This window comes from Tiliqua scincoides, chromosome 13 (genome assembly GCF_035046505.1).
Source record: "Tiliqua scincoides isolate rTilSci1 chromosome 13, rTilSci1.hap2, whole genome shotgun sequence".
Classification (NCBI taxonomy): Eukaryota; Metazoa; Chordata; class Lepidosauria; order Squamata; family Scincidae; genus Tiliqua; species Tiliqua scincoides.
This window is the reverse complement of record NC_089833.1, coordinates 17198563-17216689: the sequence shown is the minus strand read 5'-3', so window position 1 is coordinate 17216689 and position 18127 is coordinate 17198563. Positions and strand designations below refer to the sequence as shown.

Below are 18127 nucleotides of genomic sequence, written 5' to 3'. Positions count from 1 at the left end.
CAGGGTTTCTGAGCACCTTTAAAAGGACAGTGTTTTCTTCCGGAGGGTGGAAGCTTTTTGGGTTCGGTTAGAACAGCAGGATCTAAGCTAGTTTCTGATGCATTGATTACAACCATTTCGTCAACAGATCCCAAAACAGTGCTGGCAACAAGGGACTCCTACATAAAAAAAACAACGAACCGCTTAATATTAAACCCAGAAAAGATCAGTGCACCAACATACCTGAAATAATGGCATATATGTCTCTTTTAGGCTGCAATCCTATTCACCCTTACTTGGGAGTAAGTACCATTGAACTCAGTGGGATTCCCTGTATATTTAAGCTAGGCAGTAACACAATAGCATTCTGCCACTAAAATGCAAAGTACACTGGGCACTCCTTATCTGCAGGCGTGGCATCCACAGATACCAAGTCTGCAGCTGGAGGGAGAACCTCCCAGATGTAACCGAAAGTGGCTTCTGGTCAAGTCTGGGAGGTGTTCTAAGAGGCAGCAGATCCCCCCCCCCCCGATTTTCAGGAATGGATTTTCTGTGGATATCGAGGCCCACTGTACACAAATTAGGTAATCAACTCTGGCCAGGAAAAATTTAGTTATTTTTTTTTTTTAATCCCGCCTTTCCTTTACTTCTAGGAAATTGCAAGGCATAAGAACATAAGAACAGCCCCACTGGATCAGGCCACAGGCCCTTAGGGTTAGGGTTAGTCAAGAGATCAGCAACTTCATTCTTCAGTTCCTTAATAACTCTTGGGTGGATGCCATCAGGGCCCGGTGACTTATTGATCTTTAATTTATCAATGAGGTCTGAAACATCTTCTCTTTTAACCTCTATCTGACTTAAGGCAGCTCACAATCTCTCTCTTTCACACACTAAAACAAACCCAATAATCACCACACTATAGCAAGAACATGCAATCAATAAGACATCAAAGAAAACACAGAGCCAATCAAGGGAAAGTCAATCCAAAAGAAACAAGAAAGCAAAAAAGCCATCCAGCAGAGAGCATAGGATCAATGACAGGACTTAGTAAAACAGAAAAGTTTTAAGGACCTTACAGAAGGTCAGTAATGAAGGAGCCATCCCATTCTCCTGTGGGGTGCTACAACCCTTGGTAAGGTGCAACACCGTTCCAGCACTCATTCAGGGCTATGGATGAACCATCAAAAACAGGTTCCTTGATGAACTCACACCCTTAAACAGTTTAAGGGTGAACCAGTTTTTGCCAATAAATTATTATATTCCAATTGGTTGGTTGGTTGGCAACCTTCAGTTTCGAAAGACTATGGTATAAGCCTACAGCACCCAGTATTCCCAGGCGGTCTCCCATCCAAGTACTAACCAGGCCTGACTCTGCTTAGCTTCTGAGATCATGGTATAAGCCTACAACACCCGGTATTCCCATGTGGTCTCCCATCCAAGTACTAACCAGGCGTGACCCTGCTTAGCTTCCGAGATCATGGTATAAGCCTACAGCACCCGGTATTCCCAGGCGGTCTCCCATCCAAGTACTAACCAGGCCTGACCCTGCTTAGCTTCCAAGATCAGATGAGATCAGGCATGTGCAGGGTTACAGTTGCTACCTATATATTGTGCTGCTATTACGCTATCATGCAATTTCTTCTCATTATACATTTGGTTCTATGTATCATGTTATGTGTATTTTACTCGATAAAAATAAAGTATGATGGAGTACCAGTGACAGGCACAGAAGTAAGCCCCCATTTAGTTCAATGAAACCTACTCCCTACCTGGTAAGTGTGCATAGAATTGCAGCCTTATTGTGACTTCAGATCAGTTGGTCATTCCCTACACAGTTCATAGCAATAGCTACTAAATGTCTATTATTATACTTATAGGGCCATCTGTGTATGTGGTTCTTTACCAGAGTAAGAAGTCAGTTCTTCAACCTCACGTTGTGTGCGTGCGTGCGCTTTTTTAAAAAATGTTCTCCTAATCTCTTTAGCAGCAATGGCAAAATGGGCTACGCATGAAGTTACAAATTTATCTGCATCTACTGACAAGTAAGAAATCACATCTAATGGATGCTGATAAGAGAGGTTCTTAATTAAGGGTACAAGGAGCCGTTGTGGAGGATTATTGTAGAAGGGGCAACGTAAAATAGAATGAGTCAGATCTTGTGGCATACGATTTAAAACCATATTAAAGCAAGTCAAAATAATTAATCAACAATTAGAAAAAGAAGCGTTAGGAAGCAGGGAAATATTATTATTATAATCACAATCGGAGCGAAAAGGGACGAGAAATAACTGTGTGACACATCAGAGTTTAAGAAAAGAAAAGAAATGTGTTTTACTGGCCATTTGGAGGTGGATGATGACCAGGCAAGGCAGATCTTCCTCAGGAGGGCAGCACACACTCCCACCACCTGGAATGGCTCTGAAGGGGAGGGGCCGCTTGCACACTCTAGCTATGCCACTGCTTCTAGGCTGCTGCGACTTGCACAACAGCTCCCCAATAGGAATGAATAACCTTCACGTGGACCTTAGTGGAGACATACATCATGACCCAGGTGTGCTGCCAGCACTCCCTAGAGCAGTGATTTTCAACCATTTTCATATCAAGGCACACTGACAAGGCACTAATATTGTCAAGGCACTCCATTAGGTTTTTGACAATTGACAAGGCACAGCATGATGCCATTGCGAGGCTCACACCCCCCACTGGCCCTACTAATAAATGACCTTCCCCCTAATTCCTGTGGCACACCTGCGGACCACTCACGGCACACCAATGTGCCACGGCGCAGTGCTTGAAAATGACCGCCCTAGAGAGTCAGAAGCGTAAGTTAACCCAAAGTCACAAAACGGCACAGGAGATGACACAGCAAAATGAGGTTGGTCTGGGAGTTCTCTTTCTATTACGATTGGCTCCAAGCATGCTGCAGATGTCCCCTGGACTTGAGAAGCAAGGTGATTCTTGATTCATGGTGGTACCTTTCCTTCTACCTTGTCCTCAGTCTGTCCACATTTTGTTAAATGCTTTGAACGAACTCTCATATCAAAGCAGGGTACGAAACACGCGTCAAATCCCAGCCTCCCTGCTTTCATCTCCCGTCAGTTGGAGCACCTCCACATCAATCTACGACCCCAGCCAAATTAAAAATAAAGAGTGTTGTCAGGCCCGGAAATGTAGTTATTTCACTTGTCATTTCTTGTTAGCTCTGCCTTTCACCCGTGTTCACTGAGTGGATAAAATATTTAAAAGAACGTGATGTGCTCAATCAGATGCAATTGAGATGAGCAGCAGAGGTTGTCAGCCAAAGGAGGTCATCAGGCAATTTCAGACTTTGCTTTCTTACAAGGCCCATTCTCCAGCAAGTCTCATGAAAGCCATTCTGCCGCCCAAGAAGATCTGCAGCTCGCTTGTAAGAAGGTAATATGTGTTTTCAATAAGAGACTCAGGCTGGGTCGCAGGGCGCCATGCTTTACGGAGGACTCGGTGTTTGTCCAATATGGTGCAGCAGAAAAACACTGCTTGATATCCCTCTGTGGCCCTGTTGTGAAGTTAAAGTGACTTTCTGGAGTTTTAAAACAGCCAAGGAGACTTTACTCCAAGTCCTCCCTCTTAGGAGAGCACCTGAAGGAGGTCTCAAAAAGGAGCTCCTGGTGGTCAGGTTCCAGTGTCTCAGCAACTGAACTACCAGAATTCTGGTTCTGCTGTTCTCATTCATGAAGTTCTGTGCCAATAGTTGCCTCCCCCAGTGGGAAACAGCAAAGATGAGGTGAAAAGAAGAGGAGGGTAGTAGCCTAGAGTAGCGATTATCAAACTGTGGGTCAGGGACCACTTGGTGGGTCATGACTGAATTTCTGGTAGGTTCTGCAGGGCCTCCAATGAAAACATGGGCAATGGAAAGATCAGATCACTAATTGCCTCAAGCCTAGAGGCTATTAAAAAATCAGATAGCTGCTAATTGCCCTGCAAAGAGCTGAGTTCCTGCAGTTGGCAAGCTTGTGTAAGTATAGGAAGATCAATGTTTGAACATCTTTTTTTCTGGTGTGTTTTTTCCCCAAGTCTGCCAATGAACATAAGAACATAAGAACAGCCCCACTGGATCAGGCCAAAGGCCCATCTAGTCCAGCTTCCTGTAACTCACAGCGGCCCACCAAATGCCCCTGGGAGCACACCAGATAACAAGAGACCTCATCCTGGTGCCCTCCCTTGCATCTGGCATTCTGACATAGCCCATTTCTAAAATCAGGAGGTTGCGCATACACATCAATGCTTGTAACCCATAATGGATTTTTCCTCCAGAAACTGGAGATTTTTCCTCTATCTTTCCAATGATAGATAGTGGGCGCAAGTGAAAGCTAAATAAATGTGACCCACCTACCCTCAAGCCTTGAAGCTGTTCATTAGAACTGCCTTGTTTTGAGATATGGATCAAGGTTTTGTTTTGTTTTGTTAAAAAATTTAAATAAATAAAATATTACTTGTAAACAAATAAAAATATTAATTCTTTCTAGATAAACTTTTCTTTTAAAGGCCTGTAAAGCCAGGTGTGTCCCGACAGAGTGTCATTTTTTAAAGTGGGTCTCAGTACTAAACAGTTTGAGAACCAGTGAGCCAGAGATGCTCTAGCCCAGAGGTTTCTAAACATTTTGGTGACGCAGCCCACCTTGTCCTCCCCGATGGGTCATAACTTGCTTCTCCATCTTGTGAGCCCCTAGAAGTGACTTTAGGAGGCTTCTGCAGGCCATTCCGAGACCTGCAGAGTCCGAAGGAGTGGGCTACCAGTCCTGTGTGACCTAGGAGAGGCCTCTGGGTCCTCAATAAAGCTTCTGGAATTGCTCTAATTTGGAGCCATCGGGAAGCAAGGACAGGTGCTGCAGCTGCAATGCAGCCCAAGGTAAGGGAGCAAACATTCTCCTCCTTGACTGCCCCCCCCACCATAGGATGCAGTGCACATCCCAGTAGCAGGGCTGCATCAGCACTGGGATTTGAATAGGATTGGGTCCTAAGATGTATATTCCATAATGTTAGAATAGTGAGCTTTTTTTTTTTTTTTAATAAGAAAGAACAAACAGAAATATTAAAGCTTTATATTGACATACATTCATAGGCAAAGGTGTAACAAAAAACTCATTAAACGTGTGTCACGAACATAATTCACAAATGGAAATGGGAAATGGCATGCATGTTAGCAGCGGAATTCAAAATACGATACAGAGGCTTCTAGACTGGATGTTATACAAGTACATTCGAGTCGTAGCAGAGTGAAAAATAACCATTTTAAAGAGGCTTTTCCCCTCCGGCTCTCTTTTATTTTTCAACAGATTATGCCAAACTTGAAACTTTCATATCGAGAGGTCCCTCATAACGCGAGTCTAAACTGCAGCCTATTTAGCTTGTGCAGAAATGTGGCCCTGATTATGCTCACCTTACAGGGTGCTTGTAAGGCTTACTCAAGAGAACCCGTGCGATGTGTTTGCACATTTTGAAAGTGCTATATGAAAGTTAAGATGTAGCCAATTGGGGATTTAATTGGAAGCCTGCGTTGAGTGGTGCCTTGTTTTTGAATAGCTTGATGCACCTCTATATATCAGCGTTCCTTAAACTATGGGTTGGGGACTCACTAGGTGGGTCATAGCAAGCCAATTTCAGGTGGGTCATCGAGCACCCAGCCCAGCCGCCATTGTAAATACAGAGCTGAAAGTACAGGGTCCAGAGCTGAAAGTGCTGGGCTGGGCAGGCTCTGGTGGGAGAGAGGTCTGGTGCTTTGCCCTGAACAGGGGGGAAGCTGGGATGCTGGAAAGGGGGGGGCGCTGTGTGGTTGGAGAGGGATCCAAGTCTCCCTTCTGCTTTGACTTCCAAAGAAGTCCCATTTTGAAATGGGACAGTGAAAGCAAAAATGCAGAAACTCCCATTTTTGGACCTTCCCATTCCTCTGGTTTTTCAGCCTGGAGATTCAACGAACTAGAACAAAGGGAGAGATGAGTGCAGATGGTGGAATGTCAAACATGCACACACATATGAAACATTTGCATTCCATGCTCATGAGGTAGCTACAGCTGCCAAGCACAGAACTGGGCTTGAATGCTGCTGCTTCAAAAAAATACAGAATCTTCATCCAAAAATTCTGGCAGTCAGGATGAAATCCACCAGGCTTTCACTGAGGTGTCCAACAGAGAAACTGGGAATGTTTCAATGCTCTTTGACAATATTTGCATTCTTGAGACATTTGCATGCTTATATCTGTGTTTTATGGATTCCTATATTATCAGATCTCTGTATTATATTTTGACCCCCTGGTGGCAAACCCTGTCCTCAGGTAAACTCTACACCAGCTTTATTGCAGGAGCCCTATGAAATTTTACACTTCCATTTTACTGTGTATACTACAAATCCCATCATGCAGTGAACCCTGAGATGGAAAATGCCCATGTGCAATGAAGATGCCTATGTGCAATGTGCTACTGCCCATGCTCAGTAGCACCTCTACTGAATTCCACCCAAATTCTAGAGCCAATCAGTTCTATGGTTCAATCTAAACCCCTGTGTGGTGATGTACATAAAATGACAACATTGTGGCAAGTGGTTTACACTCAAAAAGAGACACAAGAGAGACATCAGAGAAAGTGGAAGGAAGAGGAAATAGGGATAAAAACAGGGGAAGAGTATGCAATTATTGACTTGGAAGTAGGACCCTGCAACTCAGTGAGACTTCTAGGTAAACATGCCTAAGATCGAGACAGTCACTGAGGCTCAGATGAAACAGCATGGCGCAACCAAGGAGTTGGGCTAAAAGTTTATAACGGAAAGCAAATCAAACAGCTCAGAGATAACTTTTACAACACCTCACCTCAAGTAAAATGCCTTTCAATTCACACACTGAGCTGTGAGTTGGCAAGTGCTGGATACACAACCCATGAGCAATTAAGCAGCACAAATGCATGTCTGAACCTGTCCAACACCAGTCCTTCAGGAAGTAATTCACTCTCTAGACAGAGTCCATCATTTTTGGACAGCTTCTCTTCTTCATCGTCCACGGTCCTTTCTCTTCCACCATCATTTGTTCTCCGCGTCTACTACACACATAAAAGAGATGTGACAACGAAAGCAAATTAACTTCGACCTTGGCACATCTAAGAAGAATGTGAGAACTTGGTTTAGGTGTCAAAGTGAAAAACTTCCCCCATGTGCAAAATTCCCCCGTGAAATACCATTTGCCTGGTTGAAACTCATTGGCTTTCCTTAAAAGTTCTAAGAAGTTTGTCTTGTGGAGGAAACCCAAAGATGACTTCAAATCAGACATTTCAGGGATACTTGAGGGGTGTGATGACTACTCCCTCCCCAAGAAACCTGTTCGTTCCCCTTGAACATTCTCAAATGTTGTGCCTTTAAAGAAACCCTGAAAACCATTTCAAATTCCACATTTCCAAAATTTCAGTGCCAACCTAAGGGAAGGTGCTGAACCCCACTGAGAAATTTCACTTATGTTAGAGAAATTCCTTGAAAATTCTGAGAAGCTTCCTCTTGTGAGAAGCTCTGAAGTTTCCTTTGAATTTCAATCTAAAAAGAAATTGGTGACAACAAAGACATTGTTTGGGAGAAGCTGGTACTCTGTATCTCAGTTCCTCTCTTGCTCTGAAATTCAGTACTCCAAATAGTGTTCAAACATATCCTTGCAATGGGGTTGAAATGGGGACTAGGGGTTCCCAAATATCAAGCGTTACGATGATGTAGGACTCTGCGGGATGGCCACAGTGGACATTCTATTTCCACTGGAAATAGGCGTCTGGGCAATACCATCTTGGATCTCTTGGATCTCATAAGATTTTGAGATCCACGATGGTGGCACCAAATTTGGGCCCCATCATCTTGGATCTCATGAAAGTTCAGTTCAGTTCAGTTTTATTACGGTCACCGACCAGCATAAAAATAACAATACATTCATAGTATACAACTGAACATACATACAACCCATCACAGCATCCTAACAGAGGCTCTTGGGAACATAAAATACTAACAATTAATAGATCTAAGTCTAGATAAGACTAAGTTTGGCCTGGTTATTGTGGATTGAATGGAGTACAGTAACTGAGGAAGGTACTTCTGAAAGTCTTCTAGTCCATATTGAATTAAAAACTTATTCAGAATACAAATACTCCTCTATGAGCAACCTGGAAGGCCATAATCCACTCTCTTCCTCTTGATGTTAACTACAGCGGTTAAAAAATTAGACACCCTCCACGTTACCTCTGGACTCATGAGATCTTGCTAGGATTGAGCACCGTCATTTGGGATCTCGCAAACTATTGCAAGATCCAAGATGGCTGTGCTTGGTTGAGCTCGGTGGAAGAGACAATGGGAGCATTGTGACTCAGGTAAGTTTGGGAACGACTGGATTTGAGTATAATTCCGGATGGAGACTCTCAAATGCCAACGGAAGATGGTGTTATCCCAGTAATACCTTCTGGCTTGCATCTCATAATTTCCTGAGAAGGATTTTCAAAGCATCATATAGCTTAAGCCCAGCCCACAGGTGTACTCATTTGGCCCCTGTTGCGTAGATGCAGCAGTGGGCAGAAATGGCTTAATAAAAACCTTCTCCCTCCCCACAGTGGTGTGGGACTACAAATGGAAAGGATGGAATTTGAAAGAAAGTAGCCCTTGAACTTTCTTCAAGGCTGCTCCACCAAAATGAACCTCTCTTTGGCACTCTGAAGGCTGCGGAGTCTTCCATTTCTTGGTAGCTTTCCTTCCCCGACTTTAATGAATTCCAATAAAACATGAGCTTTTATGACCCTTTCAGTTTGGAGTTGTCAGCTTTATCAATGCGCCGTCTGTAAATCCATGGGAAGATCAAAGCTGACAGCTGACAGCAACAGCATTGGCAATTGTGTCAACAGTCCTTGCTGGCCCAGAACTAGGACTTCAGTGACAAGCAATTAGGCATATCTGGGGAAGGAATGCTTCATTTCAATAAGAGAGGGACCCTCAGTTGTGTTTGATCTTGCAAGAGGGGGCAGGTGGGTGTGGGGGGGCAAGACTCTTACTTTCCAGTTGGAAATGGCTACCTTTCTACCTTATGAAGGCTTCAAGTGAATGACTGGAACTGAGGGTGGCACTTAAATATCCCTTCTACATAGTGCAGCTATAGTTAAATGGAGACCAACCATGAATTCACCAACTGGTCTTAGGCAAGACTCTGCCCCAATCTCAAGGTATGTTGGCATCTAGTGAGTCACCAAATGCTGTTTCCATTTCCTCCTACATGTACAGCTATCTCTCCCCCCCCCCATTTCCCTTAGCTGGGTGTGCCTGCTGCATCAGCTCTGTGCCCGAGGGGGGGCATGATTGAGACACATAAAGTTATGCAGGGGATGGATAGAATAATGGATAGGGGGATTTATTTTCCATCTTGCACAACACCAGAACCAGGGGACATCCACTCAAATAGAGTGGCGGGAGGGTTAGAATAGGCAAAAGAAAATATTTCTTGATCCAGCGTGTAATAAATATGTGGCACTTGCTGCCACAGGCTGTGGTGAGAGTACATGAAAATGCCTTTCAAAGGGGATTGGACGGACTGATGGAAAAGTTAGCTGCCCTGTGTCCCTTTGGGGAGAAGGGCGGGGTATAAATAAAGTTTATTATTATTATTAAAAGTCCATCACAAGTTACAAGTCACGACGGATATATGCAACCTCCGAGTTTTAGAGTAGCTTGGCTCAGAATTCCAGGTGCAAGGGAACCAGGATGCAGGGACCTTGTTGTCATGTGTGCTGTGTGAATTGGCTGGTGGGCCACCGTGAGTTACAGGAAGCTGGACAGGATGAGCCTTTGGCCTGATCTAGCAGGGTTCCTCTTATGTTCTATGAGTTTCTCTCATAGGACAACACTTTTAAAAACCCATTCACAAAGAGGGGCTTACACCCTGCAAAACCTAGTGCTCTGCACCCCTTCTAGCTATGCCACTATCTCTCTTTTGACTTCCCAAATAAAAATTCTTGGCCTCCACATTTTAAGCCTTGGAGAAGAGAATGCATTAAGTAAAGGTATACACATCACTTCCAGCCACAGAGCTTTAGATTCCCATTGGCAGTGTGCTTATTTTTGATACCTTTTTTTCGGGGGTGGGGGAAGTGGGGGGCTTGCAACATACCGTAATCCAGTCTATCAACAACACATTTCTTTTTTTGTGTGCATGTTACTGTAGAATCTAATCAATGACTTTGCAGAAAGAAGCCGGCTACTTTCGACACCTTCCCTTGAACTGTTTATCCACCTTATGGCCTTTCTTTGATTCAGTACATTAATCCCAATCAGTTGTCTTGCTGTCATTCCCAGAAAACCGGCACACAGATGAGGCTTGTATTGTTGTTGGCTCTGATGGAAAAGCAACAGATCTGAACAGAAAAATAAAGTAGGGATGACATTTTGCATAAGCCAACATCTTTAGAAACCATCTATTCCCCTCCCCCCTGCCCGTGTTCTACTCAGTTTAATTTAAACATCTATTCCAACCTGCAGAGTTAAGGAAGAGTCATCCACTCTACCCAGTGACAAATTCTAAACTGAGCTGAAAGGAATGCTCTGTGGACGTAAGAAGAGCCCTGCTAGTTCAGGCCAAGGGTCCATTTAGTCCAGCCTCCTGTATCTCAGTGGCTCACCAGATGCCACAGGGAGCACATAAGAGACCTGCATCCTGATGCAGCTGGCATTCTGAGATAACCTATTTCTAAAATCAAGAGGTTGCACATATCCATCATGGCTTGGAACCCGTGATGGACACTTCGTCTATAAATCTGTCCAATTCCCTTTTAAAGGTATCTAGGCCAGGTGCCATCACAACATCCAGCAGCAAGGAGTTCCACAGATTGATATTTCATCAGAGAGAGAGAGAGAGAGAGAGAGAGAGAGAGAGAGAGAGAGAGAGAGACTTGTTCCTTTTGGTAAGTAACAGTTGTGTGGGTTAGGGGATATTGGTAGGGACTGTGGCAGGGTTACGATCAACCCCAACCAATTCACCTAATGGATAGACTGCCCCTGTTTACAACCTACCAGTGATAAAGGGAACGATTTCAACTGGGTCTGAGCCTGAGTTCCTACTGAGACCTGAGTTCCTACTGAGTTCAAAAGCAGCTGCTGCTGATCCCCTGTCAATTGACCTTCATGGAGGATCTGGCCCAAAACGTGGAAGTAACTGCTGAGACACTTTCCCCTGGTTGTGTGATCTTTCTTTCCGTTCACTTAACATCAGCAGCTCTGCTCTCTGAACCGCTTTTGGGAGACACTCCTTGGAGTCTTTCTGCCTTTCAAGTCATTGCAGCCTTTTCTTTTTTCTTTTTTTTTAAAGCTGAGAGTGTGTCCTTTCGTCAGCCAGGCAGAAAGATATATTTAAAAATCACTAGTCTGTTTGCTAATTACCTCGGGGAGCAGAAGGAAAGTGCAGCTTTTATAGTGTAATCAGCAGAAAAGTTTAAGCGCCCTCCTGGAATTTTTGCTGACGTGGCAAGATCTCAAATTCCTGTAAAACACACACTCACACACATAACAGTACTTTGCATTGCAGATTCCCCATCTTTCCTGAAGAAAGCAACAAACGCACACAATTCCCACACATGGCTTTCTCGCACTGGTGCAGCGTAGCGCAAAGCAGGACACTCCCAGTTCAAATCTTGCTCCAACTATGGACTCAGTCAATGACCTTTGTCCAGTGGCTCCCAAACTCACATGGGTCACAATGTCCCCACAGCCTCTTCTTCCCAGCTCAGTTGGGTGCTGCCATCTTGGCTCTCATGAAATCTCATGAGATCCAAAGTGGTTGCGCCCAAATCTTGGGAGATTTCATGCGATCCAAGATGGCAGCATCCAAAGCTCATGAGATTTGGCACCACCGTCTTGGAGCTCAAGACATTTCACAGGACCCAGGACGACGACACTCAAGTCTTGTGAAATTTTGTGAAATCAAATGTGGTGGTGCCCAGGAGAACAGGCAAGAGAGGCCACTGGGGACATCCTGCTGTGCTCCTTGGAGTGTACCCTGATGCTTTAAGGTGCCATGATGGACTTTGGGAACCCCTGCCTTAGGCAAACCCCTCTAGCCTCAGTTTTTTCACCTGCAGTAGGGGAGTAATACTTGCCACCTATCTAACTGGATCACTGATAGGACAGATGCAGGGCATTAGGCCTCCAGCTTGAATCTTGGTGCATGTTAGCAAGTTAAATGTGGTTCAGGTTACAGAAGCTGCAGAGATATCAAGCTCTCCCTGTCATTTTTTTTTTTTTTTTTTTTGGTGATTGGTGCAAACACACCAAAGAGAGTCTGGTCTAACAAGAAGCTGACGGAACATATCAAGATCCAGGTCTACAGAGCTTGCATCCTGAGTAAACTTCTGTACTGCAGTGAGTCATGGACTCTTTGCTCACAACAGGAGAGGAAACTGAGCGCTTTCCACATGTGCTGCCTCCGACGCATCCTCGGCATCACCTGGCAGGACAAAGTTCCTAACAACACAGTCCTGGAACGTGCTGGAATCCCTAGCATGTTTGCACTGCTGAAACAGAGGCGCCTGCGTTGGCTCGGTCATGTCGTGAGAATGGATGATGGCCGGATCCCAAAGGATCTCCTCTATGGAGAACTCGTGCAGGGAAAGCGCCCTACAGGTAGACCACAGCTGCGATACAGGGACATCTGCAAGAGGGATCTGAAGGCCTTAGGAGTGGACCTCAACAGGTGGGAAACCCTGGCCTCTGAGCGGCCCGCTTGGAGGCAGGCTGTGCAGCATGGCCTTTCCCAGTTTGAAGAGACACTTTGCCAACAGTCTGAGGCTAAGAGGCAAAGAAGGAAGGCCCATAGCCAGGGAGACAGACCAGGGACAGACTGCACTTGCTCCCAGTGTGGAAGGGATTGTCACTCCCAAATCGGCCTCTTCAGCCACACCAGACGCTGTTCCAGAACCACCTTTCAGAGCGCGATACCAGAGTCTTTCGAGACTGAAGGTTGCCAACAGGTGCAAACACAGTCAAATGCACACAGGTGAGAAGGGGTGTGTCCACCATTCCTGCAAGCCTCCTCCTGAAAGCATTTCCCCTTTCCCTTGCCACTCCCAAATGTATCTTAGGGCAGCAGGCAGAGGTGTAACTAGGGTGGAATCTGAGGGGCACACAGGGAGCATTCGGGGGCGGGGTGTTGCATGATTCCTCCCAGGTTCTGCCCTAGTTATGGAAAAGGCACTGGTGCCTTCACACCCCCCGCTCCTTCTCTTGTGAAGGGTCCCCATTCAGGAGAGCCCAGAAGTGCCATCATGTGACATGATGTCACGTGAAATCATAACTGTCACTGCCCCGGGCACTAGGGCAGCGTGTTATTCCTCTGGCAGCAGGAAAGGAATCTGTTTTAGATGATGATGGTGATGAAGGCAGGGTGTGAGCAGAGGCAGCCCCAGCAATCTTCTCCAGGATAATACCATCGGTTGGCAAAGCCGTGGGGACTCATGCACACTCTCCTGAAATGTGAACAAATCCATGAGCCCATTCAGAGGAGCCTGGGGAAGCTCAGGCCCCTCTAGTTTCAGAAAGCAATAATTTATTGGCATTCATTTGTGCCACACTGAGGCCTAAGAAGGGGGGGGGGGCAAGAACCACAGACATTTCACTCTTCATCTCCAATTTGATCTGTAATTAGTTCCAAACCACTGGCTCGGAAGCTCCCAGCCCCCTCGCTCCTCCCAAGCAAGGCTTAGCGCTGATTCTTTTCTCCAGAAACCCTTGCTTTTAAATGATTCATGATTCTGCTCATCAGCCTGATTGCACCTTACAGGAGCCTGGCACCGTCTTGGGGACCTCGGCTCCATCCAGCTTGTCACTCCAGATGGCTGTGAATTCTCACGGCAGTCGAGATGCTGCGGTCATGGTTGCGGAAATGAACACGCTGTCATGCGCTCGTCGCCCAGCAAAGCTTTCTACACTCTCCCTTGCAAGAGCTTCCACTTTTACACACTTGAAATGTGCCTGTGACTCTCACCTTTGGGTAGCCTGTTCTAGGTGGAACCAGACAACCAAGTTCAAACTGATGGGCAGTGACCCCCTGTGTTAAGGAGCAGGGTGGAACGCATACAAAACTGACATTTCTCAGGCTGTTGAGGGAAAATCCGGTGCTGGAATAGAACCCAGTAGCAGGGCTGGCTCATCCGTGAGGCCAACTGAAACCATAGTCTCAGACAGCAGACCCAACTTGGTCTGCCTACTTGTCTCCACTGCTCCAGCTCCTCCTCTGTGAAAGGAGGTGTTAATCCAGTGTTCTCTTCTTGTGAAGTGCCAACATGCCCAGTCCAAGCAAGGGAGAAGGTGATGAGTTGCTGAGCTACCCAGCTTTCTCCTTCCGTTCTTCTCTCCTCTGAGAAATCTTACAGCGGTTCATGTGGTTTTCCAACAACTTTTGAGTCAGGTTCACACGCATTTCAGCCAGAGTGACAAAGTTGCAACAGTACAACCACACTGATTCAGCACAAGGAAACAACTTATACCCTCCACAATAGAAGCTGTTAATCCCATTGTCATCTAGCAAATAGGGTTCAAAAAAATCAGACAGTTTTGTGGATGACACAACAGGCTCTTGGGGGGAAAAAAAAAGCTTGAAATAATCATCTTCCACCACAATTCTTACTCAGACAAAAGTTCCTTTGTGTACTACAGGACTAACACTGCGGAAAGTATGTAGAGGATATCAACAACAGTGAATCCTTTATTCTTGGCATCTTATGGGTATCCTGGGAACCACCATCTTGGATGATGCAAGTTCTCATGAGATCCAAGATGGTGGTTCTTGGGAGAGCTGGGAGAAGAAGCCTGTGGCATCCCTTTGAATGCCATGCCACCCAAAGGCACTGGAGTACACAGTGCGCCAACCCCTGTCCTCAGAGTTAGCTGCTGACCATCTTGTTGACTCTGAACATTACTGATCAGGAATTGACAAATAGGCAGAAAGTCACACCTACAATTTGGTGGGCCTGTAGGTCAAATCAAGAGTGAGGTGGGCCTATTAAGATGAGGTCAAGATGAGGTCACCCCAGGCAGTGTGGCACTGCAAACAGAGCATTACGGTGGTACTCTATGGCAGTGGCATAGCTAGAGGGGGTGCCAAGCATGAAGTTCTGCAGGGAACCTCCTCTCAGGGTGCAAGCAATCCCGCCCTGAATGCCTCCGTTTTGCTCCCACTGCCTGGAATGGAAGGAGATGGGGGCTGTTTGCACGTCACATTTGCAAAACTTAGTGCTTTGAGCCCCCTCTTGCTACGCCACTGTTCTACGGCACTCTCTGGCTAGCCTGATGTCTCTTTGGCCATTGCACCAGTACAGGGGCCCACCTGGCTAACCTCGGTCTCTGGCCCCACTGTAGCACCAACAGAGTGTGACCTTTGAGCAACAAGGTTCATGTTCTGTTCAGTGAGGGTAAGGGTTTTTTGGTGGCTTCCCAACACTTTTGGTTTATTGGATAAAACAGTGGAGATCCTTACAGAGAACAGCAGAAAAGAGCTTCCCCAGTTCCAATGTCATCGTCTATCATCGCTGTCACTTGTAATGTCGAGGCGTCATCTAAGCTCTCTGCTAAACTGGTATAAAGTCACAGTCTGTCAGAATATCATTACTGCCACCCTTTCTAACACCCAGGATAACATGCACATGCTCCGATCAGGCCTGAAATAGTAACTAACCTACACTCAGAGCGGCAGGCTGGGTGCCTTGTCAATCAAGGCTGATGAACTGAGCCTCCAGCTCACTCATCAGAAGGATCCAGCCATTAGCTTCTCAGATGTTTTCACATTAGCACCTAAACTCAAGATGACATGTGAATGCGATGAGCCACTTGGAACGGCGCAGAGCTTTCGAGGGAGGCCTGGGTGCTGCATGAGGAGCTACAGCGATCATTGTGGGCAATGATGTATTCAGCAGTGCTACTGAAATGTGGCATTACAACAGATAAAGGTCTAAAAAATACAGCTGTGCAGGCATCTCCCCATATCATATATATTGGCAACCTTCAGTCTCAAAAGACTCTGGTATCGCGCTCTGAAAGGTGGTTCTGGCACAGCGTCTAGTGTGGCTGAAAAGGCCGATTTGGGAGTGACAATCCCTTCCACACCGGGAGCAAGTGCAGTCTATCCCTGGTCTGTCTCCCTGGCTACGGGCCTTCCTTCTTTGCCTCTTAGCCTCAGACTGTTGGCCAAGTGTCTCTTCAAACTGGGAAAGGCCATGCTGCACAGCCTGCCTGCAAGCGGGCCGCTCAGAGGCCAGGGTTTCCCACCTGTTGAGGTCCATCCCTAAGGCCTTCAGATCCCTCTTGCAGATGTCCTTGTATCACAGCTGTGGTCTACCTGAAGGGCGCTTTCCCTGCACGAGTTCTCCATAGAGGAGATCCTTCGGGATCCGGCCATCATCCATTCTCATGACATGACCGAGCCAACGCAGGCGTCTCTGTTTCAGCAGTGAATACATGCTAGGGATTCCAGCACCTTCCAGGACTGTGTTGTTAGGAACTTTGTCCTGCCAGGTGATGCCGAGGATGTGCTGGAGGCAGCGCATGTGGAAAGCGTTCAGTTTCCTCTCCTGTTGTGAGCGAAGAGTCCATGACTCGCTGCAGTACAGAAGTACTGCATACTCCCCATATCACAAATCCGGGATTCACAGTTTCATTTATTTGTGGCTCTCCATGGGCTCCATGCTCATTACCTTTGTTTTTATTTACTAGGAGTGGAAGCACACACTTTCTTGCTTAACTGAGGAGTGTGACGAGCAGGCTGGCAGCCTGCACACTATGGGGACGCAGTCGGAAAGCAGGAACTGGAAAGGAAACCGTTCAGGAAAGCAGAACTGAAAGCAGGAACTGTCCTGCTATAAGTTCGGGCAGTTCCTTCTGCTTCTACCTAAATCAGTGGCATAGCTAGAGAGGGTACACAGCACTAAGTTTTTCAGGGAGCCTCACCGCAGTGTGCAAGAGGCCCCCCTTCCCCCCTTCTGGAGCCATTCTGGGCAGTGGGAGCAAAATGGAGGCATTGACCTCTCTGCCTCCCTGCATTTGCCTTCATGGGGGTTTGCCAAAACTTTATGGGTGTTAAATGACTTTGGTATGCCACTGTGTCTGACTGAAAGCCTGGTGAACCTGTTTGGTGCATACTACTCCAGCCGGATGTTGTGCCACAACTCCTCCCCACTGGGCCTCGTGCCCGCTTAAGGCTGGTTAGTTTCCTTGTTTAACTCACCAGTGCAGCAAGCAAAAGTCAGAGTCCAGTTCCAGTCTATAGATTCCAAATAAGCCAGTCAAATCAGTCAGAGTATCTAAGTCAAAGTCCAAAGTCAATATGCTGGGTCACAGTCCAGGGTCAGATTCCAGGTAAGCCAGTTAGCCTCACCTCTCCTCCAAACATTCACTCCTCCTACAACCCACACCACTTCTTGCCTCAGGTGCTCCTTATATCCTGAGGGATCTTGTCGTCTCTAGTGGCTGCAGCTGTGCAGCACACCCTTTGCAGACAGGCCAGGCCTTAACATTTAAAGGGGCCACTGCAGACACCACATTCTATCTCCTCGCAAGATCTTCTGCAATGCCAATACACCGGACAAATGCCCTGACTCCTTATCTATGATCGCTTCATATGTTGAGTCTTGTCTCTAGCTTGGGCCTTTCATAAGTATGAGATAAATACCCTGCATTTGCCCTATAGAGAACCCAGAAATTTAGGAACACCATCTACAAAGATCTCCTTCTCTCTACCCTCTAAAATTCCTGTTGTGACTTGTTTCTTCTGTTTAAAAAAAGGGGAAAAAAATTTTGATCGCATTATCCCATTATATTAAATGATGAATACTGAAAAAAATAATCTTCTAATCCAATAACTACTTTAGTTCCCTGGATGACTGATGATATAAATGACCTGTGATGTTCATGTGCAGGCTTGTTCTGTGAGCACGGTGTAATTTCCTTCATTTTCAGAGGATACATCATCCATCAGCATTAAAAGTTATTGTCTGGATCAAAGCTTCTTACAAAAGGCATTCAAGGGGAAAAAAAGGACCTTTGGAATAAGCTTGCCTCGGCATGTGGGATGTTCTTCAACCCACTCCTTAATTAGTCTGTCTCCAAGGTCTCAAGAGGGGCTTGGACA

The 18127-nt window shown here is 46.0% G+C and overlaps 1 pseudogene; it reads right to left on the bottom strand.

Annotated features, from left to right (window-relative positions):
* Positions 1-1464: 1464 nt before the first annotated feature.
* Positions 1465-1581, bottom strand: LOC136633942 (5S ribosomal RNA; annotated as a pseudogene).
* Between the last annotated feature and the right edge of the window lie 16546 nt (positions 1582-18127).